Source organism: Amia ocellicauda, chromosome 8, assembly GCF_036373705.1.
Source record: "Amia ocellicauda isolate fAmiCal2 chromosome 8, fAmiCal2.hap1, whole genome shotgun sequence".
In the NCBI taxonomy this organism is placed as follows: Eukaryota; Metazoa; Chordata; class Actinopteri; order Amiiformes; family Amiidae; genus Amia; species Amia ocellicauda.
Window position 1 is genome coordinate 23,201,033 of NC_089857.1, and position 26,042 is coordinate 23,227,074.

The 26,042-nt window shown below is 42.0% G+C and overlaps 12 non-coding genes across 12 annotated transcripts; 8 read left to right on the plus strand and 4 right to left on the minus strand.

The window, feature by feature from the left end:
- Window positions 1-1,403: 1,403 nt before the first annotated feature.
- LOC136756242 (5S ribosomal RNA) lies at window positions 1,404-1,522 on the plus strand. The gene has a single exon (XR_010818339.1). It is a non-coding gene; the product is annotated as a 5S ribosomal RNA (ribosomal RNA).
- Window positions 1,523-5,425: 3,903 nt separating this feature from the next.
- LOC136755806 (5S ribosomal RNA) lies at window positions 5,426-5,544 on the minus strand. Its single transcript, XR_010817918.1, has one exon. It is a non-coding gene; the product is annotated as a 5S ribosomal RNA (ribosomal RNA).
- A 644-nt stretch (window positions 5,545-6,188) lies between these two features.
- On the plus strand, window positions 6,189-6,352 carry LOC136757787 (U1 spliceosomal RNA). The gene has a single exon (XR_010819610.1). It is a non-coding gene; the product is annotated as a U1 spliceosomal RNA (small nuclear RNA).
- A 1,458-nt stretch (window positions 6,353-7,810) lies between these two features.
- LOC136755807 (5S ribosomal RNA) lies at window positions 7,811-7,929 on the plus strand. Its single transcript, XR_010817919.1, has one exon. It is a non-coding gene; the product is annotated as a 5S ribosomal RNA (ribosomal RNA).
- A 3,903-nt stretch (window positions 7,930-11,832) lies between these two features.
- On the minus strand, window positions 11,833-11,951 carry LOC136755808 (5S ribosomal RNA). Its single transcript, XR_010817920.1, has one exon. It is a non-coding gene; the product is annotated as a 5S ribosomal RNA (ribosomal RNA).
- A 644-nt stretch (window positions 11,952-12,595) lies between these two features.
- Window positions 12,596-12,759, plus strand: LOC136757788 (U1 spliceosomal RNA). The gene has a single exon (XR_010819611.1). It is a non-coding gene; the product is annotated as a U1 spliceosomal RNA (small nuclear RNA).
- A 1,432-nt stretch (window positions 12,760-14,191) lies between these two features.
- On the plus strand, window positions 14,192-14,310 carry LOC136755809 (5S ribosomal RNA). The gene has a single exon (XR_010817921.1). It is a non-coding gene; the product is annotated as a 5S ribosomal RNA (ribosomal RNA).
- Window positions 14,311-18,213: 3,903 nt separating this feature from the next.
- LOC136755810 (5S ribosomal RNA) lies at window positions 18,214-18,332 on the minus strand. Its single transcript, XR_010817922.1, has one exon. It is a non-coding gene; the product is annotated as a 5S ribosomal RNA (ribosomal RNA).
- A 644-nt stretch (window positions 18,333-18,976) lies between these two features.
- LOC136757789 (U1 spliceosomal RNA) lies at window positions 18,977-19,140 on the plus strand. The gene has a single exon (XR_010819612.1). It is a non-coding gene; the product is annotated as a U1 spliceosomal RNA (small nuclear RNA).
- A 1,452-nt stretch (window positions 19,141-20,592) lies between these two features.
- Window positions 20,593-20,711, plus strand: LOC136755811 (5S ribosomal RNA). Its single transcript, XR_010817923.1, has one exon. It is a non-coding gene; the product is annotated as a 5S ribosomal RNA (ribosomal RNA).
- Window positions 20,712-24,614: 3,903 nt separating this feature from the next.
- LOC136755812 (5S ribosomal RNA) lies at window positions 24,615-24,733 on the minus strand. The gene has a single exon (XR_010817924.1). It is a non-coding gene; the product is annotated as a 5S ribosomal RNA (ribosomal RNA).
- Window positions 24,734-25,377: 644 nt separating this feature from the next.
- Window positions 25,378-25,541, plus strand: LOC136757790 (U1 spliceosomal RNA). The gene has a single exon (XR_010819613.1). It is a non-coding gene; the product is annotated as a U1 spliceosomal RNA (small nuclear RNA).
- Window positions 25,542-26,042: the final 501 nt, after the last annotated feature.

Here is a 26,042-nt window from a genome sequence, read left to right on the forward strand (position 1 = left end):
CCGCGCTTTCCATTACGCCTGCAAGCGTCACTGTGACTGTGAGCTGCTGTCTCGCTAAGTTCTCCCCTCCTCTCACCGTTTCTACTCGTTTCTTCGGTCCCTTACAATCTCCACCGAACCCCGCCCTACAAAGCTAAACGCTCACTCTTCATTTCTCATTCATGGAAAGCAACGCAAGATACACACTCCAATCCTGGCTAATTGATACTAAAAGTCAATCCCGTTCTGAACAAAACACGAATCTCAATGAAGCGCTGTGAACACGAGCTTCAAACTGACGAGCATCAGGCGTGTTCCGCCTGCTCTGCCCATGAGCACACCGAAGTCTCTTACTCGGCTTCACACGACTCGCACCCAGCTGTCAATTCACAACAGACCTCATCCCTCATCTCTGTGACTGCCTTATGATTGCAGCTCAACGGGGCATTTCACATGGCAGTGTATACGACACATGATCTGCTGTACACACTTCAATTTCGCAGAGCATCGCCATCCACCTGCAGTACGTACAAGCAAAGGACTTTTATAATAGACATGTGTATATAGTCCCCACCGTCAGCTCGGACAGTGGTGAGACTGCCCTGTATGACAGTATTAGATAAGCCCATGCGTTTCAGGGCAGCGTTGCCAGACTGGGGGTAAACCCAAGCCATGGGGGGAAATATTGCAAGCGGGGAAACGTGCGGGGAAAGGCTATCAAACAGGGGGCAACAGTAAGAAACAGGGGGTTCTTTTGCTCATTTTTATCTTCCCTGTGCTCTCACGACGTTTTGAAATATGAAGCCTGCCCTCGAACACTGATGATGGACTACCCGACTCGCCAATAATATTGGGTTCTGGTGCACTGAAATACAAGAGCTGCTGGATTTGTGTGTTTTCTTACCCCCTCACTATAGTTTTTCAAATGTTTAAACAACTGCACTTATATTCAAGGTTTGTTTTGCTTCATGTATTTTACTGGTTTACATTTCTGTCAGCAGCCTGTTGAATGATTCTTCTGCTTTCAAAATAAAATTAAAACAGGATGAATGCCCACACCTGAAAATACAATATATGCAATATGTATCCATCATAGTGACCTGTGTCTTTAAGCATCATGACTTAACAACCTCCTTTCATACTGCATGTCAATTGACATCCTTACTTAAATGCACACCTTCTCAAGATTGCGCTTGACTGGCTTGGCAGGCACTCAGCTACAGCTGTTCTCTCAATACAATGTGTTCGTGTTGTAAAATATAGTTCCGGTCTGCCACAACATTGTGTGTTAGCAGGGACTGTCTGCGGCGCGCTGCTGTGTCCCGGGCTTTAGAGCAGAGAGAGAGACAGGTCAAAGGTAAATATAAAAGTCAGAAACGGATATTGCCTTCCCTTTAAGTAGAGTGTCAGGGACAGCTTCCCTCGCTTACGGCCATACTAGCCTGAATACGCCTGATCTCGTCCGATCTCGGAAGCTAAGCAGGCTCGGGCCTGGTCAGTACTTGGATGGGAGACCGCCTGGGAATACCAGGTGCTGTAAGCTTTTGCACCTTTTACACACCAGAGGGCGACAAATCACGAGTTTTAACTTTGGATACACACAATTTCATCATTATTTCAGATTTTACTTCCCCAAATACACACACATACAATAGATGTTGTTCTCCAACGAAAACGGTCCTAAGTAACTAGGATACATTCGTAAATAAATTGAGCATCACGGGTAAAACGAACTAAAGTTGCCTCATCTTTTTCGTCAATAAGTGACACAATTACAGCAACACAAAACTGAACTCCACCGTACAAAGTTCAATGCTCACAAGGAACCTCATTCAACACACACGGTTCATTTCCCATTCATGCAAAGCACGAAAGTGTAAAACTTGGGAACATACTTGAGACTAAAGATTACATTCAATCTCATTCAAGGCACGAATGTGAATGAAACGGGATGAAATAACTGAAATTATGCCTGCCCTCGAACTGTGATGATGGACTACCCGACTCGCCAATAATATTGGGTTCTGGTGCACTGAAATACAAGAGCTGCTGGATTTGTGTGTTTTCTTACCCCCTCACTATAGTTTTTCAAATGTTTAAACAACTGCACTTATATTCAAGGTTTGTTTTTCTTCATGTATTTTACTGGTTTACATTTCTCTCAGCAGCCTGTTGAATGATTCTTCTGCTTTCAAAATAAAATTAAAACAGGATGAATGCCCACACCTGAAAATACAATATATGCAATATGTATCCATCATAGTGACCTGTGTCTTTAAGCATCATGACTTAACAACCTCCTTTCATACTGCATGTCAATTTAAATTCTTACGTAAATGCACACCTTCTCAAGATTACATGAAAAGACTATGAAATGCACCTGGTCAGCAGCCTGTTACGCTTACATTTCCTGGGACAGAAGCATTCATCGGTAAGACACCATTTTGTTACAGTTACAGCAGTACATTGATTCAGTGGCCTATTTTAATCAAGTTCATATGCATTCATGGGGCATTTAAGGCCCATATACATACGTACGGCGATGCTGTATATGCATCTCCTCTCTAATAAGGGTTATCGTGCAAATGGGGGGACCCATTTGGAAATGGGGGAAACCGGCTCACCACTAGGGGGATTCTCGGAGTAGCATCTGGCAACCCTATTTGACTGTCTTGTCGGTCGCTCAATTATCCACCTGAGGTGCAGATGTAGGCCATCAACTGTACACCAGAATGTGGCTAGAAATATGGTTCCGTTCCACCAACGTGGGGACTACTTTCTCTCAATGGTTTCTTGACTTCATATATGTACTTAAGCTGGAAATGAAAGTTATCCACATACAACTTGCCAGGATTTCAGTAATACAACATCAAACGTCGTACTTTTGCTCAAACATTTACAGTTCATCGCTTTTCATGACCCCATAACTTTACGATCTCTTCAGTTAACGAGCTGATTTGTGAAGGTCCTGTAGACCTTAGTTCTTTCTATCAAATGCCAGGGAGACTTATCTTTTACGTACAATATAAAGCAAAACGTAAAAGTACACTTTGTGCAATGTCTCAAAGTCACAACTGAAACTTCACCATACTTTACTGTCTTCTACCTATATGTGTTTAAAGCGTCAAATAAACTGCCTGCTAATCTATTGATCATTATACCTTCAGTAATCCAAACTATCAATGATCTCTTTCATGAGTTCAACCAAATTTAGATTTAGACAATATCTAATGCAATACAGGTGAAAACAAGTCCATCTTATAATACAAAGAGTTGACTTATCAATTTTATAATAAACTGATTTCATTCTTTTAATAAAAAAGATGTTTTTACGCATATAAGTCGTAGGATTTAACAATTTTGCAGGGCAAAATTATCGGCAGGGTTAAGGTTGAGTCAGTGATCGTGTAAAAAAGTGGTTGACAGATATTGGTCGATCGGACATAAAACCCTCCAGCCATGACAATCTCAGAATATGCTGATCACATTGTCAGTAAATTGAATTTGTTGACAGTTGTGTGGTTTATTTCATGTTCATTGAAATTAACCTCGACTGTATATTAAAAGGGATAGGCTGGTCATTTGGCTATCTATATTAAAAACCTGCACTTGCAAGTGATTCTTGCAAGTCAAGATTATGTTTTCTTTGACAACATATGAGTTCATTGTTTAAGCACTGATAACTGTGCAACTTGGATATACATTTGTACCCATTTGTTACCTAGACATTTCCAGGGGTCGGCATCACGATGTTGCGCGACGGACAACGGACAAAATCTCCGGACTCAGTGGCAGACATGGATGGGGAAAAATGTGCCTATATATATTACCCTGCTGTATACAAAGCGTGTAGCTAATTTAATAGCACGCAAAAGCCCACTCGAAGACAGGAATAACATGTAAACTACACACACATCAGCGCTAACCACTTCACCAAAGTGCTGCCCAATAATAATAATAATAATAATAATAATAATAAAAGATCGTTCTGTGCATATTTGATATGCTGGTTAAGAAAGTACGTCATTACACTTACCTGGCTTCCTCTCTTGGCTTCGGCATCCCTGATGAATCGATCCTTCTCTGTGCTTGACACGTTAGAAGTCTTAGACATTTGTTTTGCACCATCTTTCAGCGGGGTCGCAAGCTACAGTTGACTTGAGCGCTTTCATTATTTCTCCACATCTCGCACACTCCATAAAACAATCTGTGGCTCTTTCGGAAATTAAATATTCCTCTTCCCAAGCTGGGCTGAACGATCTTTTCTTTGAATTCGACGCCATGTTTTTAGTTAAAAAAAAAAAAAAGTTACACAAGGCGGGTGTAGCTAACGCTTTCCGATTGGATAGCAAAGCTTCAGCGTCATCACATTTGGCGTCATAGCTCTACGGTGAGTAGTAGAAGCCAAATATAGCCCCCTTGCCTCGCAATCATAATATTAGGTTTCATAGGTTAAACGTAATGTTGTCAACAGTTTGCGTTCATTTGAATACATTACCACGGACCTCAATTCTCTACCTCGGACACGATGCCGATCCCTGGACATTTCTATGTGTAAGTATGGAAGTAAAAGTTGAGACGTGTTCAAACCGTGAAAAAACTCATGGCAATTTACCCTGTCAAATATTGCAATCAACTGCTCCGATCTATAACAAAACCACATACATGATGTCTTTCATCACTTTTTATTATGCATTCCTCCACTAAGTTTAAACTATGAATTATGTTTTTTTCTGTCAGGTTCCAATCTCGATTCGATACAAAACGTATTTATTAAAACTAATTTTAAGAATTATTATCAGTATTGTTTATTTTGAGAAGCGTTCAGTGTAAATCCAAGTCATATGCATTCGGATCAGGATCTGCACTGTTCTCTAATCATTGATTATTATTATAATAATTTATTTATTAGCAGACGGCCTTATCCAGGGCGACTTACAATACAATACAAAGTGCAAAACTACAGTGCAGTACAAGGCATAACATATTACAAATTGCAATTCACATAATACGGTGCAATTCGAAGCATAATACATTTTACAAATTCCAATGTACACAATATATGAGGTCTTACATCCTGGACTGTAAAAGCTGATCAGTGCAGAGTGATTGTTTATTGATAGTTCATGCATCCGTAGCGGCATGATCCTGATCAACTTGCCAAATTGAAATGATGCAAATTCCAATCAAAGGAGGTTTATAAAAATAAATACTGTTTTATTGTTTAAAGTATTTTACATTACAATAAAAACATTCATTCAATGTTTAATACTTGTGATTAAAATTTATGAAAATCAATTCTTAAAATCACTTAACATTTTTAAAAATAAATACAACATGTATAGTCAAAATAGTGGTGTCGCGTCCTGCTGTCGAAGGAAAAGAAACAGGAGGATGGTACCTAAAACTCGTGACTTGTCGTCCCCTGGTGTGTAAAAGGCGCAAAAGCTTACAGCACCTGGTATTCCCAGGCGGTCTCCCATCCAAGTACTGACCAGGCCCGAGCCTGCTTAGCTTCCGAGATCGGACGAGATCGGGCGTATTCAGGCTAGTATGGCCGTAAGCGAGGGACGCTGTCCCTGACACTCTACTAATAATGAACAAGACAAGCCCGTGTCATCCACTAGTGATTCGTGTAAAGACTTTGTGTTGTCTGTGATTTCAGTGTGTGTCGGGATGTGACTCTTGTGTTATCGCTGCCAACGTGACACTTCTCTGAGCCCAAACTGTCTGATCTGCACTCTCTTCAGTCGCCGTATCAGTTGGTGATTTGGCAGTTCAGATCATTCGCATTTTCAACAACCTTCCGCACTTGAACAAGTTCATCAGCACCATTTATTTCACATACCATACATATACGCGAGGTGAAATATATTACATGCAATGTCTTTGCTAAGGCGCTGCACTACATTTTACGCCGCCGTCTCCGCACGCAAACGCTTTGCCGTGCAGGAATTTGGATGATAACGATGAACCAATGGTACAGCGGTATGTAAATAAGCTGAGCATCATGGGTAAAAGTGTACCTCAAGTGTTGCCTAATCTTTCTCATCAATACATGACGCAGTTACAGCAAACCCAAAGGACCACCAGTATCGACACTCCCGTGTAGAGAAGATGTGCAATCAAGGGGCGTGGCGCACAGTACCCCACCGTGTGACGGAAGAACCCGCTCTGAGGCAGGGTGTGGGCCGGCCCGTGTACAACTCATACTTACCTGGCAGGGGAGACACCATGATCATGAAGGTGGTTCACCCAGGGCGAGGCTCGGCCATTGCACTCCGGCTGTGCTGACCCCTGCGAATTCCCCAAATGTGGGAATCTCGACTGCATAATTTCTGGTAGTGGGGGACTGCGTTCGCGCTCTCCCCTGATCCCGCGGTACAAAGACAGATGCTCTTGCGCTGCTCACAGGCGCCCCTGCGGCTCCGCGCTTTCCATTACGCCTGCAAGCGTCACTGTGACTGTGAGCTGCTGTCTCGCTAAGTTCTCCCCTCCTCTCACCGTTTCTACTCGTTTCTTCGGTCCCTTACAATCTCCACCGAACCCCGCCCTACAAAGCTAAACGCTCACTCTTCATTTCTCATTCATGGAAAGCAACGCAAGATACACACTCCAATCCTGGCTAATTGATACTAAAAGTCAATCCCGTTCTGAACAAAACACGAATCTCAATGAAGCGCTGTGAACACGAGCTTCAAACTGACGAGCATCAGGCGTGTTCCGCCTGCTCTGCCCATGAGCACACCGAAGTCTCTTACTCGGCTTCACACGACTCGCACCCAGCTGTCAATTCACAACAGACCTCATCCCTCATCTCTGTGACTGCCTTATGATTGCAGCTCAACGGGGCATTTCACATGGCAGTGTATACGACACATGATCTGCTGTACACACTTCAATTTCGCAGAGCATCGCCATCCACCTGCAGTACGTACAAGCAAAGGACTTTTATAATAGACATGTGTATATAGTCCCCACCGTCAGCTCGGACAGTGGTGAGACTGCCCTGTATGACAGTATTAGATAAGCCCATGCGTTTCAGGGCAGCGTTGCCAGACTGGGGGTAAACCCAAGCCATGGGGGGAAATATTGCAAGCGGGGAAACGTGCGGGGAAAGGCTATCAAACAGGGGGCAACAGTAAGAAACAGGGGGTTCTTTTGCTCATTTTTATCTTCCCTGTGCTCTCACGACGTTTTGAAATATGAAGCCTGCCCTCGAACACTGATGATGGACTACCCGACTCGCCAATAATATTGGGTTCTGGTGCACTGAAATACAAGAGCTGCTGGATTTGTGTGTTTTCTTACCCCCTCACTATAGTTTTTCAAATGTTTAAACAACTGCACTTATATTCAAGGTTTGTTTTGCTTCATGTATTTTACTGGTTTACATTTCTGTCAGCAGCCTGTTGAATGATTCTTCTGCTTTCAAAATAAAATTAAAACAGGATGAATGCCCACACCTGAAAATACAATATATGCAATATGTATCCATCATAGTGACCTGTGTCTTTAAGCATCATGACTTAACAACCTCCTTTCATACTGCATGTCAATTGACATCCTTACTTAAATGCACACCTTCTCAAGATTGCGCTTGACTGGCTTGGCAGGCACTCAGCTACAGCTGTTCTCTCAATACAATGTGTTCGTGTTGTAAAATATAGTTCCGGTCTGCCACAACATTGTGTGTTAGCAGGGACTGTCTGCGGCGCGCTGCTGTGTCCCGGGCTTTAGAGCAGAGAGAGAGACAGGTCAAAGGTAAATATAAAAGTCAGAAACGGATATTGCCTTCCCTTTAAGTAGAGTGTCAGGGACAGCTTCCCTCGCTTACGGCCATACTAGCCTGAATACGCCCGATCTCGTCCGATCTCGGAAGCTAAGCAGGCTCGGGCCTGGTCAGTACTTGGATGGGAGACCGCCTGGGAATACCAGGTGCTGTAAGCTTTTGCACCTTTTACACACCAGAGGGCGACAAATCACGAGTTTTAACTTTGGATACACACAATTTCATCATTATTTCAGATTTTACTTCCCCAAATACACACACATACAATAGATGTTGTTCTCCAACGAAAACGGTCCTAAGTAACTAGGATACATTCGTAAATAAATTGAGCATCACGGGTAAAACGAACTAAAGTTGCCTCATCTTTTTCGTCAATAAGTGACACAATTACAGCAACACAAAACTGAACTCCACCGTACAAAGTTCAATGCTCACAAGGAACCTCATTCAACACACACGGTTCATTTCCCATTCATGCAAAGCACGAAAGTGTAAAACTTGGGAACATACTTGAGACTAAAGATTACATTCAATCTCATTCAAGGCACGAATGTGAATGAAACGGGATGAAATAACTGAAATTATGCCTGCCCTCGAACTGTGATGATGGACTACCCGACTCGCCAATAATATTGGGTTCTGGTGCACTGAAATACAAGAGCTGCTGGATTTGTGTGTTTTCTTACCCCCTCACTATAGTTTTTCAAATGTTTAAACAACTGCACTTATATTCAAGGTTTGTTTTTCTTCATGTATTTTACTGGTTTACATTTCTCTCAGCAGCCTGTTGAATGATTCTTCTGCTTTCAAAATAAAATTAAAACAGGATGAATGCCCACACCTGAAAATACAATATATGCAATATGTATCCATCATAGTGACCTGTGTCTTTAAGCATCATGACTTAACAACCTCCTTTCATACTGCATGTCAATTTAAATTCTTACGTAAATGCACACCTTCTCAAGATTACATGAAAAGACTATGAAATGCACCTGGTCAGCAGCCTGTTACGCTTACATTTCCTGGGACAGAAGCATTCATCGGTAAGACACCATTTTGTTACAGTTACAGCAGTACATTGATTCAGTGGCCTATTTTAATCAAGTTCATATGCATTCATGGGGCATTTAAGGCCCATATACATACGTACGGCGATGCTGTATATGCATCTCCTCTCTAATAAGGGTTATCGTGCAAATGGGGGGACCCATTTGGAAATGGGGGAAACCGGCTCACCACTAGGGGGATTCTCGGAGTAGCATCTGGCAACCCTATTTGACTGTCTTGTCGGTCGCTCAATTATCCACCTGAGGTGCAGATGTAGGCCATCAACTGTACACCAGAATGTGGCTAGAAATATGGTTCCGTTCCACCAACGTGGGGACTACTTTCTCTCAATGGTTTCTTGACTTCATATATGTACTTAAGCTGGAAATGAAAGTTATCCACATACAACTTGCCAGGATTTCAGTAATACAACATCAAACGTTGTACTTTTGCTCAAACATTTACAGTTCATCGCTTTTCATGACCCCATAACTTTACGATCTCTTCAGTTAACGAGCTGATTTGTGAAGGTCCTGTAGACCTTAGTTCTTTCTATCAAATGCCAGGGAGACTTATCTTTTACGTACAATATAAAGCAAAACGTAAAAGTACACTTTGTGCAATGTCTCAAAGTCACAACTGAAACTTCACCATACTTTACTGTCTTCTATCTATATGTGTTTAAAGCGTCAAATAAACTGCCTGCTAATCTATTGATCATTATACCTTCAGTAATCCAAACTATCAATGATCTCTTTCATGAGTTCAACCAAATTTAGATTTAGACAATATCTAATGCAATACAGGTGAAAACAAGTCCATCTTATAATACAAAGAGTTGACTTATCAATTTTATAATAAACTGATTTCATTCTTTTAATAAAAAAGATGTTTTTACGCATATAAGTCGTAGGATTTAACAATTTTGCAGGGCAAAATTATCGGCAGGGTTAAGGTTGAGTCAGTGATCGTGTAAAAAAGTGGTTGACAGATATTGGTCGATCGGACATAAAACCCTCCAGCCATGACAATCTCAGAATATGCTGATCACATTGTCAGTAAATTGAATTTGTTGACAGTTGTGTGGTTTATTTCATGTTCATTGAAATTAACCTCGACTGTATATTAAAAGGGATAGGCTGGTCATTTGGCTATCTATATTAAAAACCTGCACTTGCAAGTGATTCTTGCAAGTCAAGATTATGTTTTCTTTGACAACATATGAGTTCATTGTTTAAGCACTGATAACTGTGCAACTTGGATATACATTTGTACCCATTTGTTACCTAGACATTTCCAGGGGTCGGCATCACGATGTTGCGCGACGGACAACGGACAAAATCTCCGGACTCAGTGGCAGACATGGATGGGGAAAAATGTGCCTATATATATTACCCTGCTGTATACAAAGCGTGTAGCTAATTTAATAGCACGCAAAAGCCCACTCGAAGACAGGAATAACATGTAAACTACACACACATCAGCGCTAACCACTTCACCAAAGTGCTGCCCAATAATAATAATAATAATAATAATAATAATAAAAGATCGTTCTGTGCATATTTGATATGCTGGTTAAGAAAGTACGTCATTACACTTACCTGGCTTCCACTCTTGGCTTCGGCATCCCTGATGAATCGATCCTTCTCTGTGCTTGACACGTTAGAAGTCTTAGACATTTGTTTTGCACCATCTTTCAGCGGGGTCGCAAGCTACAGTTGACTTGAGCGCTTTCATTATTTCTCCACATCTCGCACACTCCATAAAACAATCTGTGGCTCTTTCGGAAATTAAATATTCCTCTTCCCAAGCTGGGCTGAACGATCTTTTCTTTGAATTCGACGCCATGTTTTTAGTTAAAAAAAAAAAAAAGTTACACAAGGCGGGTGTAGCTAACGCTTTCCGATTGGATAGCAAAGCTTCAGCGTCATCACATTTGGCGTCATAGCTCTACGGTGAGTAGTAGAAGCCAAATATAGCCCCCTTGCCTCGCAATCATAATATTAGGTTTCATAGGTTAAACGTAATGTTGTCAACAGTTTGCGTTCATTTGAATACATTACCACGGACCTCAATTCTCTACCTCGGACACGATGCCGATCCCTGGACATTTCTATGTGTAAGTATGGAAGTAAAAGTTGAGACGTGTTCAAACCGTGAAAAAACTCATGGCAATTTACCCTGTCAAATATTGCAATCAACTGCTCCGATCTATAACAAAACCACATACATGATGTCTTTCATCACTTTTTATTATGCATTCCTCCACTAAGTTTAAACTATGAATTATGTTTTTTTCTGTCAGGTTCCAATCTCGATTCGATACAAAACGTATTTATTAAAACTAATTTTAAGAATTATTATCAGTATTGTTTATTTTGAGAAGCGTTCAGTGTAAATCCAAGTCATATGCATTCGGATCAGGATCTGCACTGTTCTCTAATCATTGATTATTATTATAATAATTTATTTATTAGCAGACGGCCTTATCCAGGGCGACTTACAATACAATACAAAGTGCAAAACTACAGTGCAGTACAAGGCATAACATATTACAAATTGCAATTCACATAATACGGTGCAATTCGAAGCATAATACATTTTACAAATTCCAATGTACACAATATATGAGGTCTTACATCCTGGACTGTAAAAGCTGATCAGTGCAGAGTGATTGTTTATTGATAGTTCATGCATCCGTAGCGGCATGATCCTGATCAACTTGCCAAATTGAAATGATGCAAATTCCAATCAAAGGAGGTTTATAAAAATAAATACTGTTTTATTGTTTAAAGTATTTTACATTACAATAAAAACATTCATTCAATGTTTAATACTTGTGATTAAAATTTATGAAAATCAATTCTTAAAATCACTTAACATTTTTAAAAATAAATACAACATGTATAGTCAAAATAGTGGTGTCGCGTCCTGCTGTCGAAGGAAAAGAAACAGGAGGATGGTACCTAAAACTCGTGACTTGTCGTCCCCTGGTGTGTAAAAGGCGCAAAAGCTTACAGCACCTGGTATTCCCAGGCGGTCTCCCATCCAAGTACTGACCAGGCCCGAGCCTGCTTAGCTTCCGAGATCGGACGAGATCGGGCGTATTCAGGCTAGTATGGCCGTAAGCGAGGGACGCTGTCCCTGACACTCTACTAATAATGAACAAGACAAGCCCGTGTCATCCACTAGTGATTCGTGTAAAGACTTTGTGTTGTCTGTGATTTCAGTGTGTGTCGGGATGTGACTCTTGTGTTATCGCTGCCAACGTGACACTTCTCTGAGCCCAAACTGTCTGATCTGCACTCTCTTCAGTCGCCGTATCAGTTGGTGATTTGGCAGTTCAGATCATTCGCATTTTCAACAACCTTCCGCACTTGAACAAGTTCATCAGCACCATTTATTTCACATACCATACATATACGCGAGGTGAAATATATTACATGCAATGTCTTTGCTAAGGCGCTGCACTACATTTTACGCCGCCGTCTCCGCACGCAAACGCTTTGCCGTGCAGGAATTTGGATGATAACGATGAACCAATGGTACAGCGGTATGTAAATAAGCTGAGCATCATGGGTAAAAGTGTACCTCAAGTGTTGCCTAATCTTTCTCATCAATACATGACGCAGTTACAGCAAACCCAAAGGACCACCAGTATCGACACTCCCGTGTAGAGAAGATGTGCAATCAAGGGGCGTGGCGCACAGTACCCCACCGTGTGACGGAAGAACCCGCTCTGAGGCAGGGTGTGGGCCGGCCCGTGTACAACTCATACTTACCTGGCAGGGGAGACACCATGATCATGAAGGTGGTTCACCCAGGGCGAGGCTCGGCCATTGCACTCCGGCTGTGCTGACCCCTGCGAATTCCCCAAATGTGGGAATCTCGACTGCATAATTTCTGGTAGTGGGGGACTGCGTTCGCGCTCTCCCCTGATCCCGCGGTACAAAGACAGATGCTCTTGCGCTGCTCACAGGCGCCCCTGCGGCTCCGCGCTTTCCATTACGCCTGCAAGCGTCACTGTGACTGTGAGCTGCTGTCTCGCTAAGTTCTCCCCTCCTCTCACCGTTTCTACTCGTTTCTTCGGTCCCTTACAATCTCCACCGAACCCCGCCCTACAAAGCTAAACGCTCACTCTTTATTTCTCATTCATGGAAAGCAACGCAAGATACACACTCCAATCCTGGCTAATTGATACTAAAAGTCAGTCCCGTTCTGAACAAAACACGAATCTCAATGAAGCGCTGTGAACACGAGCTTCAAACTGACGAGCATCAGGCGTGTTCCGCCTGCTCTGCCCATGAGCACACCGAAGTCTCTTACTCGGCTTCACACGACTCGCACCCAGCTGTCAATTCACAACAGACCTCATCCCTCATCTCTGTGACTGCCTTATGATTGCAGCTCAACGGGGCATTTCACATGGCAGTGTATACGACACATGATCTGCTGTACACACTTCAATTTCGCAGAGCATCGCCATCCACCTGCAGTACGTACAAGCAAAGGACTTTTATAATAGACATGTGTATATAGTCCCCACCGTCAGCTCGGACAGTGGTGAGACTGCCCTGTATGACAGTATTAGATAAGCCCATGCGTTTCAGGGCAGCGTTGCCAGACTGGGGGTAAACCCAAGCCATGGGGGGAAATATTGCAAGCGGGGAAACGTGCGGGGAAAGGCTATCAAACAGGGGGCAACAGTAAGAAACAGGGGGTTCTTTTGCTCATTTTTATCTTCCCTGTGCTCTCACGACGTTTTGAAATATGAAGCCTGCCCTCGAACACTGATGATGGACTACCCGACTCGCCAATAATATTGGGTTCTGGTGCACTGAAATACAAGAGCTGCTGGATTTGTGTGTTTTCTTACCCCCTCACTATAGTTTTTCAAATGTTTAAACAACTGCACTTATATTCAAGGTTTGTTTTGCTTCATGTATTTTACTGGTTTACATTTCTGTCAGCAGCCTGTTGAATGATTCTTCTGCTTTCAAAATAAAATTAAAACAGGATGAATGCCCACACCTGAAAATACAATATATGCAATATTATGCATCATAGTGATGCAACCTCCTTTCATACTGCATGTCAATTGACATCCTTACTTAAATGCACACCTTCTCAAGATTGCGCTTGACTGGCTTGGCAGGCACTCAGCTACAGCTGTTCTCTCAATACAATGTGTTCGTGTTGTAAAATATAGTTCCGGTCTGCCACAACATTGTGTGTTAGCAGGGACTGTCTGCGGCGCGCTGCTGTGTCCCGGGCTTTAGAGCAGAGAGAGAGACAGGTCAAAGGTAAATATAAAAGTCAGAAACGGATATTGCCTTCCCTTTAAGTAGAGTGTCAGGGACAGCTTCCTTCGCTTACGGCCATACTAGCCTGAATACGCCCGATCTCGTCCGATCTCGGAAGCTAAGCAGGCTCGGGCCTGGTCAGTACTTGGATGGGAGACCGCCTGGGAATACCAGGTGCTGTAAGCTTTTGCACCTTTTACACACCAGAGGGCGACAAATCACGAGTTTTAACTTTGGATACACACAATTTCATCATTATTTCAGATTTTACTTCCCCAAATACACACACATACAATAGATGTTGTTCTCCAACGAAAACGGTCCTAAGTAACTAGGATACATTCGTAAATAAATTGAGCATCACGGGTAAAACGAACTAAAGTTGCCTCATCTTTTTCGTCAATAAGTGACACAATTACAGCAACACAAAACTGAACTCCACCGTACAAAGTTCAATGCTCACAAGGAACCTCATTCAACACACACGGTTCATTTCCCATTCATGCAAAGCACGAAAGTGTAAAACTTGGGAACATACTTGAGACTAAAGATTACATTCAATCTCATTCAAGGCACGAATGTGAATGAAACGGGATGAAATAACTGAAATTATGCCTGCCCTCGAACTGTGATGATGGACTACCCGACTCGCCAATAATATTGGGTTCTGGTGCACTGAAATACAAGAGCTGCTGGATTTGTGTGTTTTCTTACCCCCTCACTATAGTTTTTCAAATGTTTAAACAACTGCACTTATATTCAAGGTTTGTTTTTCTTCATGTATTTTACTGGTTTACATTTCTCTCAGCAGCCTGTTGAATGATTCTTCTGCTTTCAAAATAAAATTAAAACAGGATGAATGCCCACACCTGAAAATACAATATATGCAATATGTATCCATCATAGTGACCTGTGTCTTTAAGCATCATGACTTAACAACCTCCTTTCATACTGCATGTCAATTTAAATTCTTACGTAAATGCACACCTTCTCAAGATTACATGAAAAGACTATGAAATGCACCTGGTCAGCAGCCTGTTACGCTTACATTTCCTGGGACAGAAGCATTCATCGGTAAGACACCATTTTGTTACAGTTACAGCAGTACATTGATTCAGTGGCCTATTTTAATCAAGTTCATATGCATTCATGGGGCATTTAAGGCCCATATACATACGTACGGCGATGCTGTATATGCATCTCCTCTCTAATAAGGGTTATCGTGCAAATGGGGGGACCCATTTGGAAATGGGGGAAACCGGCTCACCACTAGGGGGATTCTCGGAGTAGCATCTGGCAACCCTATTTGACTGTCTTGTCGGTCGCTCAATTATCCACCTGAGGTGCAGATGTAGGCCATCAACTGTACACCAGAATGTGGCTAGAAATATGGTTCCGTTCCACCAACGTGGGGACTACTTTCTCTCAATGGTTTCTTGACTTCATATATGTACTTAAGCTGGAAATGAAAGTTATCCACATACAACTTGCCAGGATTTCAGTAATACAACATCAAACGTCGTACTTTTGCTCAAACATTTACAGTTCATCGCTTTTCATGACCCCATAACTTTACGATCTCTTCAGTTAACGAGCTGATTTGTGAAGGTCCTGTAGACCTTAGTTCTTTCTATCAAATGCCAGGGAGACTTATCTTTTACGTACAATATAAAGCAAAACGTAAAAGTACACTTTGTGCAATGTCTCAAAGTCACAACTGAAACTTCACCATACTTTACTGTCTTCTACCTATATGTGTTTAAAGCGTCAAATAAACTGCCTGCTAATCTATTGATCATTATACCTTCAGTAATCCAAACTATCAATGATCTCTTTCATGAGTTCAACCAAATTTAGATTTAGACAATATCTAATGCAATACAGGTGAAAACAAGTCCATCTTATAATACAAAGAGTTGACTTATCAATTTTATAATAAACTGATTTCATTCTTTTAATAAAAAAGATGTTTTTACGCATATAAGTCGTAGGATTTAACAATTTTGCAGGGCAAAATTATCGGCAGGGTTAAGGTTGAGTCAGTGATCGTGTAAAAAAGTGGTTGACAGATATTGGTCGATCGGACATAAAACCCTCCAGCCATGACAATCTCAGAATATGCTGATCACATTGTCAGTAAATTGAATTTGTTGACAGTTGTGTGGTTTATTTCATGTTCATTGAAATTAACCTCGACTGTATATTAAAAGGGATAGGCTGGTCATTTGGCTATCTATATTAAAAACCTGCACTTGCAAGTGATTCTTGCAAGTCAAGATTATGTTTTCTTTGACAACATATGAGTTCATTGTTTAAGCACTGATAACTGTGCAACTTGGATATACATTTGTACCCATTTGTTACCTAGACATTTCCAGGGGTCGGCATCACGATGTTGCGCGACGGACAACGGACAAAATCTCCGGACTCAGTGGCAGACATGGATGGGGAAAAATGTGCCTATATATATTACCCTGCTGTATACAAAGCGTGTAGCTAATTTAATAGCACGCAAAAGCCCACTCGAAGACAGGAATAACATGTAAACTACACACACATCAGCGCTAACCACTTCACCAAAGTGCTGCCCAATAATAATAATAATAATAATAATAATAATAAAAGATCGTTCTGTGCATATTTGATATGCTGGTTAAGAAAGTACGTCATTACACTTACCTGGCTTCCTCTCTTGGCTTCGGCATCCCTGATGAATCGATCCTTCTCTGTGCTTGACACGTTAGAAGTCTTAGACATTTGTTTTGCACCATCTTTCAGCGGGGTCGCAAGCTACAGTTGACTTGAGCGCTTTCATTATTTCTCCACATCTCGCACACTCCATAAAACAATCTGTGGCTCTTTCGGAAATTAAATATTCCTCTTCCCAAGCTGGGCTGAACGATCTTTTCTTTGAATTCGACGCCATGTTTTTAGTTAAAAAAAAAAAAAAGTTACACAAGGCGGGTGTAGCTAACGCTTTCCGATTGGATAGCAAAGCTTCAGCGTCATCACATTTGGCGTCATAGCTCTACGGTGAGTAGTAGAAGCCAAATATAGCCCCCTTGCCTCGCAATCATAATATTAGGTTTCATAGGTTAAACGTAATGTTGTCAACAGTTTGCGTTCATTTGAATACATTACCACGGACCTCAATTCTCTACCTCGGACACGATGCCGATCCCTGGACATTTCTATGTGTAAGTATGGAAGTAAAAGTTGAGACGTGTTCAAACCGTGAAAAAACTCATGGCAATTTACCCTGTCAAATATTGCAATCAACTGCTCCGATCTATAACAAAACCACATACATGATGTCTTTCATCACTTTTTATTATGCATTCCTCCACTAAGTTTAAACTATGAATTATGTTTTTTTCTGTCAGGTTCCAATCTCGATTCGATACAAAACGTATTTATTAAAACTAATTTTAAGAATTATTATCAGTATTGTTTATTTTGAGAAGCGTTCAGTGTAAATCCAAGTCATATGCATTCGGATCAGGATCTGCACTGTTCTCTAATCATTGATTATTATTATAATAATTTATTTATTAGCAGACGGCCTTATCCAGGGCGACTTACAATACAATACAAAGTGCAAAACTACAGTGCAGTACAAGGCATAACATATTACAAATTGCAATTCACATAATACGGTGCAATTCGAAGCATAATACATTTTACAAATTCCAATGTACACAATATATGAGGTCTTACATCCTGGACTGTAAAAGCTGATCAGTGCAGAGTGATTGTTTATTGATAGTTCATGCATCCGTAGCGGCATGATCCTGATCAACTTGCCAAATTGAAATGATGCAAATTCCAATCAAAGGAGGTTTATAAAAATAAATACTGTTTTATTGTTTAAAGTATTTTACATTACAATAAAAACATTCATTCAATGTTTAATACTTGTGATTAAAATTTATGAAAATCAATTCTTAAAATCACTTAACATTTTTAAAAATAAATACAACATGTATAGTCAAAATAGTGGTGTCGCGTCCTGCTGTCGAAGGAAAAGAAACAGGAGGATGGTACCTAAAACTCGTGACTTGTCGTCCCCTGGTGTGTAAAAGGCGCAAAAGCTTACAGCACCTGGTATTCCCAGGCGGTCTCCCATCCAAGTACTGACCAGGCCCGAGCCTGCTTAGCTTCCGAGATCGGACGAGATCGGGCGTATTCAGGCTAGTATGGCCGTAAGCGAGGGACGCTGTCCCTGACACTCTACTAATAATGAACAAGACAAGCCCGTGTCATCCACTAGTGATTCGTGTAAAGACTTTGTGTTGTCTGTGATTTCAGTGTGTGTCGGGATGTGACTCTTGTGTTATCGCTGCCAACGTGACACTTCTCTGAGCCCAAACTGTCTGATCTGCACTCTCTTCAGTCGCCGTATCAGTTGGTGATTTGGCAGTTCAGATCATTCGCATTTTCAACAACCTTCCGCACTTGAACAAGTTCATCAGCACCATTTATTTCACATACCATACATATACGCGAGGTGAAATATATTACATGCAATGTCTTTGCTAAGGCGCTGCACTACATTTTACGCCGCCGTCTCCGCACGCAAACGCTTTGCCGTGCAGGAATTTGGATGATAACGATGAACCAATGGTACAGCGGTATGTAAATAAGCTGAGCATCATGGGTAAAAGTGTACCTCAAGTGTTGCCTAATCTTTCTCATCAATACATGACGCAGTTACAGCAAACCCAAAGGACCACCAGTATCGACACTCCCGTGTAGAGAAGATGTGCAATCAAGGGGCGTGGCGCACAGTACCCCACCGTGTGACGGAAGAACCCGCTCTGAGGCAGGGTGTGGGCCGGCCCGTGTACAACTCATACTTACCTGGCAGGGGAGACACCATGATCATGAAGGTGGTTCACCCAGGGCGAGGCTCGGCCATTGCACTCCGGCTGTGCTGACCCCTGCGAATTCCCCAAATGTGGGAATCTCGACTGCATAATTTCTGGTAGTGGGGGACTGCGTTCGCGCTCTCCCCTGATCCCGCGGTACAAAGACAGATGCTCTTGCGCTGCTCACAGGCGCCCCTGCGGCTCCGCGCTTTCCATTACGCCTGCAAGCGTCACTGTGAGCTGCTGTCTCGCTAAGTTCTCCCCTCCTCTCACCGTTTCTACTCGTTTCTTCGGTCACTTACAATCTCCACCGAACCCCGCCCTACAAAGCTAAACGCTCACTCTTCATTTCTCATTCATGGAAAGCAACGCAAGATACACACTCCAATCCTGGCTAATTGATACTAAAAGTCAATCCCGTTCTGAACAAAACACGAATCTCAATGAAGCGCTGTGAACACGAGCTTCAAACTGACGAGCATCAGGCGTGTTCCGCCTGCTCTGCCCATGAGCACACCGAAGTCTCTTACTCGGCTTCACACGACTCGCACCCAGCTGTCAATTCACAACAGACCTCATCCCTCATCTCTGTGACTGCCTTATGATTGCAGCTCAACGGGGCATTTCACATGGCAGTGTATACGACACATGATCTGCTGTACACACTTCAATTTCGCAGAGCATCGCCATCCACCTGCAGTACGTACAAGCAAAGGACTTTTATAATAGACATGTGTATATAGTCCCCACCGTCAGCTCGGACAGTGGTGAGACTGCCCTGTATGACAGTATTAGATAAGCCCATGCGTTTCAGGGCAGCGTTGCCAGACTGGGGGTAAACCCAAGCCATGGGGGGAAATATTGCAAGCGGGGAAACGTGCGGGGAAAGGCTATCAAACAGGGGGCAACAGTAAGAAACAGGGGGTTCTTTTGCTCATTTTTATCTTCCCTGTGCTCTCACGACGTTTTGAAATATGAAGCCTGCCCTCGAACACTGATGATGGACTACCCGACTCGCCAATAATATTGGGTTCTGGTGCACTGAAATACAAGAGCTGCTGGATTTGTGTGTTTTCTTACCCCCTCACTATAGTTTTTCAAATGTTTAAACAACTGCACTTATATTCAAGGTTTGTTTTGCTTCATGTATTTTACTGGTTTACATTTCTGTCAGCAGCCTGTTGAATGATTCTTCTGCTTTCAAAATAAAATTAAAACAGGATGAATGCCCACACCTGAAAATACAATATATGCAATATGTATCCATCATAGTGACCTGTGTCTTTAAGCATCATGACTTAACAACCTCCTTTCATACTGCATGTCAATTGACATCCTTACTTAAATGCACACCTTCTCAAGATTGCGCTTGACTGGCTTGGCAGGCACTCAGCTACAGCTGTTCTCTCAATACAATGTGTTCGTGTTGTAAAATATAGTTCCGGTCTGCCACAACATTGTGTGTTAGCAGGGACTGTCTGCGGCGCGCTGCTGTGTCCCGGGCTTTAGAGCAGAGAGAGAGACAGGTCAAAGGTAAATATAAAAGTCAGAAACGGATATTGCCTTCCCTTTAAGTAGAGTGTCAGGGACAGCTTCCCTCGCTTACGGCCATACTAGCCTGAATACGCCCGATCTCGTCCGATCTCGGAAGCTAAGCAGGCTCGGGCCTGGTCAGTACTTGGATGGGAGACCGCCTGGGAATACCAGGTGCTGTAAGCTTTTGCACCTTTTACACACCAGAGGGCGACAAATCACGAGTTTTAACTTTGGATACACACAATTTCATCATTATTTCAGATTTTACTTCCCCAAATACACACACATACAATAGATGTTGTTCTCCAACGAAAACGGTCCTAAGTAACTAGGATACATTCGTAAATAAATTGAGCATCACGGGTAAAACGAACTAAAGTTGCCTCATCTTTTTCGTCAATAAGTGACACAATTACAGCAACACAAAACTGAACTCCACCGTACAAAGTTCAATGCTCACAAGGAACCTCATTCAACACACACGGTTCATTTCCCATTCATGCAAAGCACGAAAGTGTAAAACTTGGGAACATACTTGAGACTAAAGATTACATTCAATCTCATTCAAGGCACGAATGTGAATGAAACGGGATGAAATAACTGAAATTATGCCTGCCCTCGAACTGTGATGATGGACTACCCGACTCGCCAATAATATTGGGTTCTGGTGCACTGAAATACAAGAGCTGCTGGATTTGTGTGTTTTCTTACCCCCTCACTATAGTTTTTCAAATGTTTAAACAACTGCACTTATATTCAAGGTTTGTTTTTCTTCATGTATTTTACTGGTTTACATTTCTCTCAGCAGCCTGTTGAATGATTCTTCTGCTTTCAAAATAAAATTAAAACAGGATGAATGCCCACACCTGAAAATACAATATATGCAATATGTATCCATCATAGTGACCTGTGTCTTTAAGCATCATGACTTAACAACCTCCTTTCATACTGCATGTCAATTTAAATTCTTACGTAAATGCACACCTTCTCAAGATTACATGAAAAGACTATGAAATGCACCTGGTCAGCAGCCTGTTACGCTTACATTTCCTGGGACAGAAGCATTCATCGGTAAGACACCATTTTGTTACAGTTACAGCAGTACATTGATTCAGTGGCCTATTTTAATCAAGTTCATATGCATTCATGGGGCATTTAAGGCCCATATACATACGTACGGCGATGCTGTATATGCATCTCCTCTCTAATAAGGGTTATCGTGCAAATGGGGGGACCCATTTGGAAATGGGGGAAACCGGCTCACCACTAGGGGGATTCTCGGAGTAGCATCTGGCAACCCTATTTGACTGTCTTGTCGGTCGCTCAATTATCCACCTGAGGTGCAGATGTAGGCCATCAACTGTACACCAGAATGTGGCTAGAAATATGGTTCCGTTCCACCAACGTGGGGACTACTTTCTCTCAATGGTTTCTTGACTTCATATATGTACTTAAGCTGGAAATGAAAGTTATCCACATACAACTTGCCAGGATTTCAGTAATACAACATCAAACGTCGTACTTTTGCTCAAACATTTACAGTTCATCGCTTTTCATGACCCCATAACTTTACGATCTCTTCAGTTAACGAGCTGATTTGTGAAGGTCCTGTAGACCTTAGTTCTTTCTATCAAATGCCAGGGAGACTTATCTTTTACGTACAATATAAAGCAAAACGTAAAAGTACACTTTGTGCAATGTCTCAAAGTCACAACTGAAACTTCACCATACTTTACTGTCTTCTATCTATATGTGTTTAAAGCGTCAAATAAACTGCCTGCTAATCTATTGATCATTATACCTTCAGTAATCCAAACTATCAATGATCTCTTTCATGAGTTCAACCAAATTTAGATTTAGACAATATCTAATGCAATACAGGTGAAAACAAGTCCATCTTATAATACAAAGAGTTGACTTATCAATTTTATAATAAACTGATTTCATTCTTTTAATAAAAAAGATGTTTTTACGCATATAAGTCGTAGGATTTAACAATTTTGCAGGGCAAAATTATCGGCAGGGTTAAGGTTGAGTCAGTGATCGTGTAAAAAAGTGGTTGACAGATATTGGTCGATCGGACATAAAACCCTCCAGCCATGACAATCTCAGAATATGCTGATCACATTGTCAGTAAATTGAATTTGTTGACAGTTGTGTGGTTTATTTCATGTTCATTGAAATTAACCTCGACTGTATATTAAAAGGGATAGGCTGGTCATTTGGCTATCTATATTAAAAACCTGCACTTGCAAGTGATTCTTGCAAGTCAAGATTATGTTTTCTTTGACAACATATGAGTTCATTGTTTAAGCACTGATAACTGTGCAACTTGGATATACATTTGTACCCATTTGTTACCTAGACATTTCCAGGGGTCGGCATCACGATGTTGCGCGACGGACAACGGACAAAATCTCCGGACTCAGTGGCAGACATGGATGGGGAAAAATGTGCCTATATATATTACCCTGCTGTATACAAAGCGTGTAGCTAATTTAATAGCACGCAAAAGCCCACTCGAAGACAGGAATAACATGTAAACTACACACACATCAGCGCTAACCACTTCACCAAAGTGCTGCCCAATAATAATAATAATAATAATAATAATAATAAAAGATCGTTCTGTGCATATTTGATATGCTGGTTAAGAAAGTACGTCATTACACTTACCTGGCTTCCACTCTTGGCTTCGGCATCCCTGATGAATCGATCCTTCTCTGTGCTTGACACGTTAGAAGTCTTAGACATTTGTTTTGCACCATCTTTCAGCGGGGTCGCAAGCTACAGTTGACTTGAGCACTTTCATTATTTCTCCACATCTCGCACACTCCATAAAACAATCTGTGGCTCTTTCGGAAATTAAATATTCCTCTTCCCAAGCTGGGCTGAACGATCTTTTCTTTGAATTCGACGCCATGTTTTTAGTTAAAAAAAAAAAAAAGTTACACAAGGCGGGTGTAGCTAACGCTTTCCGATTGGATAGCAAAGCTTCAGCGTCATCACATTTGGCGTCATAGCTCTACGGTGAGTAGTAGAAGCCAAATATAGCCCCCTTGCCTCGCAATCATAATATTAGGTTTCATAGGTTAAACGTAATGTTGTCAACAGTTTGCGTTCATTTGAATACATTACCACGGACCTCAATTCTCTACCTCGGACACGATGCCGATCCCTGGACATTTCTATGTGTAAGTATGGAAGTAAAAGTTGAGACGTGTTCAAACCGTGAAAAAACTCATGGCAATTTACCCTGTCAAATATTGCAATCAACTGCTCCGATCTATAACAAAACCACATACATGATGTCTTTCATCACTTTTTATTATGCATTCCTCCACTAAGTTTAAACTATGAATTATGTTTTTTTCTGTCAGGTTCCAATCTCGATTCGATACAAAACGTATTTATTAAAACTAATTTTAAGAATTATTATCAGTATTGTTTATTTTGAGAAGCGTTCAGTGTAAATCCAAGTCATATGCATTCGGATCAGGATCTGCACTGTTCTCTAATCATTGATTATTATTATAATAATTTATTTATTAGCAGACGGCCTTATCCAGGGCGACTTACAATACAATACAAAGTGCAAAACTACAGTGCAGTACAAGGCATAACATATTACAAATTGCAATTCACATAATACGGTGCAATTCGAAGCATAATACATTTTACAAATTCCAATGTACACAATATATGAGGTCTTACATCCTGGACTGTAAAAGCTGATCAGTGCAGAGTGATTGTTTATTGATAGTTCATGCATCCGTAGCGGCATGATCCTGATCAACTTGCCAAATTGAAATGATGCAAATTCCAATCAAAGGAGGTTTATAAAAATAAATACTGTTTTATTGTTTAAAGTATTTTACATTACAATAAAAACATTCATTCAATGTTTAATACTTGTGATTAAAATTTATGAAAATCAATTCTTAAAATCACTTAACATTTTTAAAAATAAATACAACATGTATAGTCAAAATAGTGGTGTCGCGTCCTGCTGTCGAAGGAAAAGAAACAGGAGGATGGTACCTAAAACTCGTGACTTGTCGTCCCCTGGTGTGTAAAAGGCGCAAAAGCTTACAGCACCTGGTATTCCCAGGCGGTCTCCCATCCAAGTACTGACCAGGCCCGAGCCTGCTTAGCTTCCGAGATCGGACGAGATCGGGCGTATTCAGGCTAGTATGGCCGTAAGCGAGGGACGCTGTCCCTGACACTCTACTAATAATGAACAAGACAAGCCCGTGTCATCCACTAGTGATTCGTGTAAAGACTTTGTGTTGTCTGTGATTTCAGTGTGTGTCGGGATGTGACTCTTGTGTTATCGCTGCCAACGTGACACTTCTCTGAGCCCAAACTGTCTGATCTGCACTCTCTTCAGTCGCCGTATCAGTTGGTGATTTGGCAGTTCAGATCATTCGCATTTTCAACAACCTTCCGCACTTGAACAAGTTCATCAGCACCATTTATTTCACATACCATACATATACGCGAGGTGAAATATATTACATGCAATGTCTTTGCTAAGGCGCTGCACTACATTTTACGCCGCCGTCTCCGCACGCAAACGCTTTGCCGTGCAGGAATTTGGATGATAACGATGAACCAATGGTACAGCGGTATGTAAATAAGCTGAGCATCATGGGTAAAAGTGTACCTCAAGTGTTGCCTAATCTTTCTCATCAATACATGACGCAGTTACAGCAAACCCAAAGGACCACCAGTATCGACACTCCCGTGTAGAGAAGATGTGCAATCAAGGGGCGTGGCGCACAGTACCCCACCGTGTGACGGAAGAACCCGCTCTGAGGCAGGGTGTGGGCCGGCCCGTGTACAACTCATACTTACCTGGCAGGGGAGACACCATGATCATGAAGGTGGTTCACCCAGGGCGAGGCTCGGCCATTGCACTCCGGCTGTGCTGACCCCTGCGAATTCCCCAAATGTGGGAATCTCGACTGCATAATTTCTGGTAGTGGGGGACTGCGTTCGCGCTCTCCCCTGATCCCGCGGTACAAAGACAGATGCTCTTGCGCTGCTCACAGGCGCCCCTGCGGCTCCGCGCTTTCCATTACGCCTGCAAGCGTCACTGTGACTGTGAGCTGCTGTCTCGCTAAGTTCTCCCCTCCTCTCACCGTTTCTACTCGTTTCTTCGGTCCCTTACAATCTCCACCGAACCCCGCCCTACAAAGCTAAACGCTCACTCTTCATTTCTCATTCATGGAAAGCAACGCAAGATACACACTCCAATCCTGGCTAATTGATACTAAAAGTCAGTCCCGTTCTGAACAAAACACGAATCTCAATGAAGCGCTGTGAACACGAGCTTCAAACTGACGAGCATCAGGCGTGTTCCGCCTGCTCTGCCCATGAGCACACCGAAGTCTCTTACTCGGCTTCACACGACTCGCACCCAGCTGTCAATTCACAACAGACCTCATCCCTCATCTCTGTGACTGCCTTATGATTGCAGCTCAACGGGGCATTTCACATGGCAGTGTATAC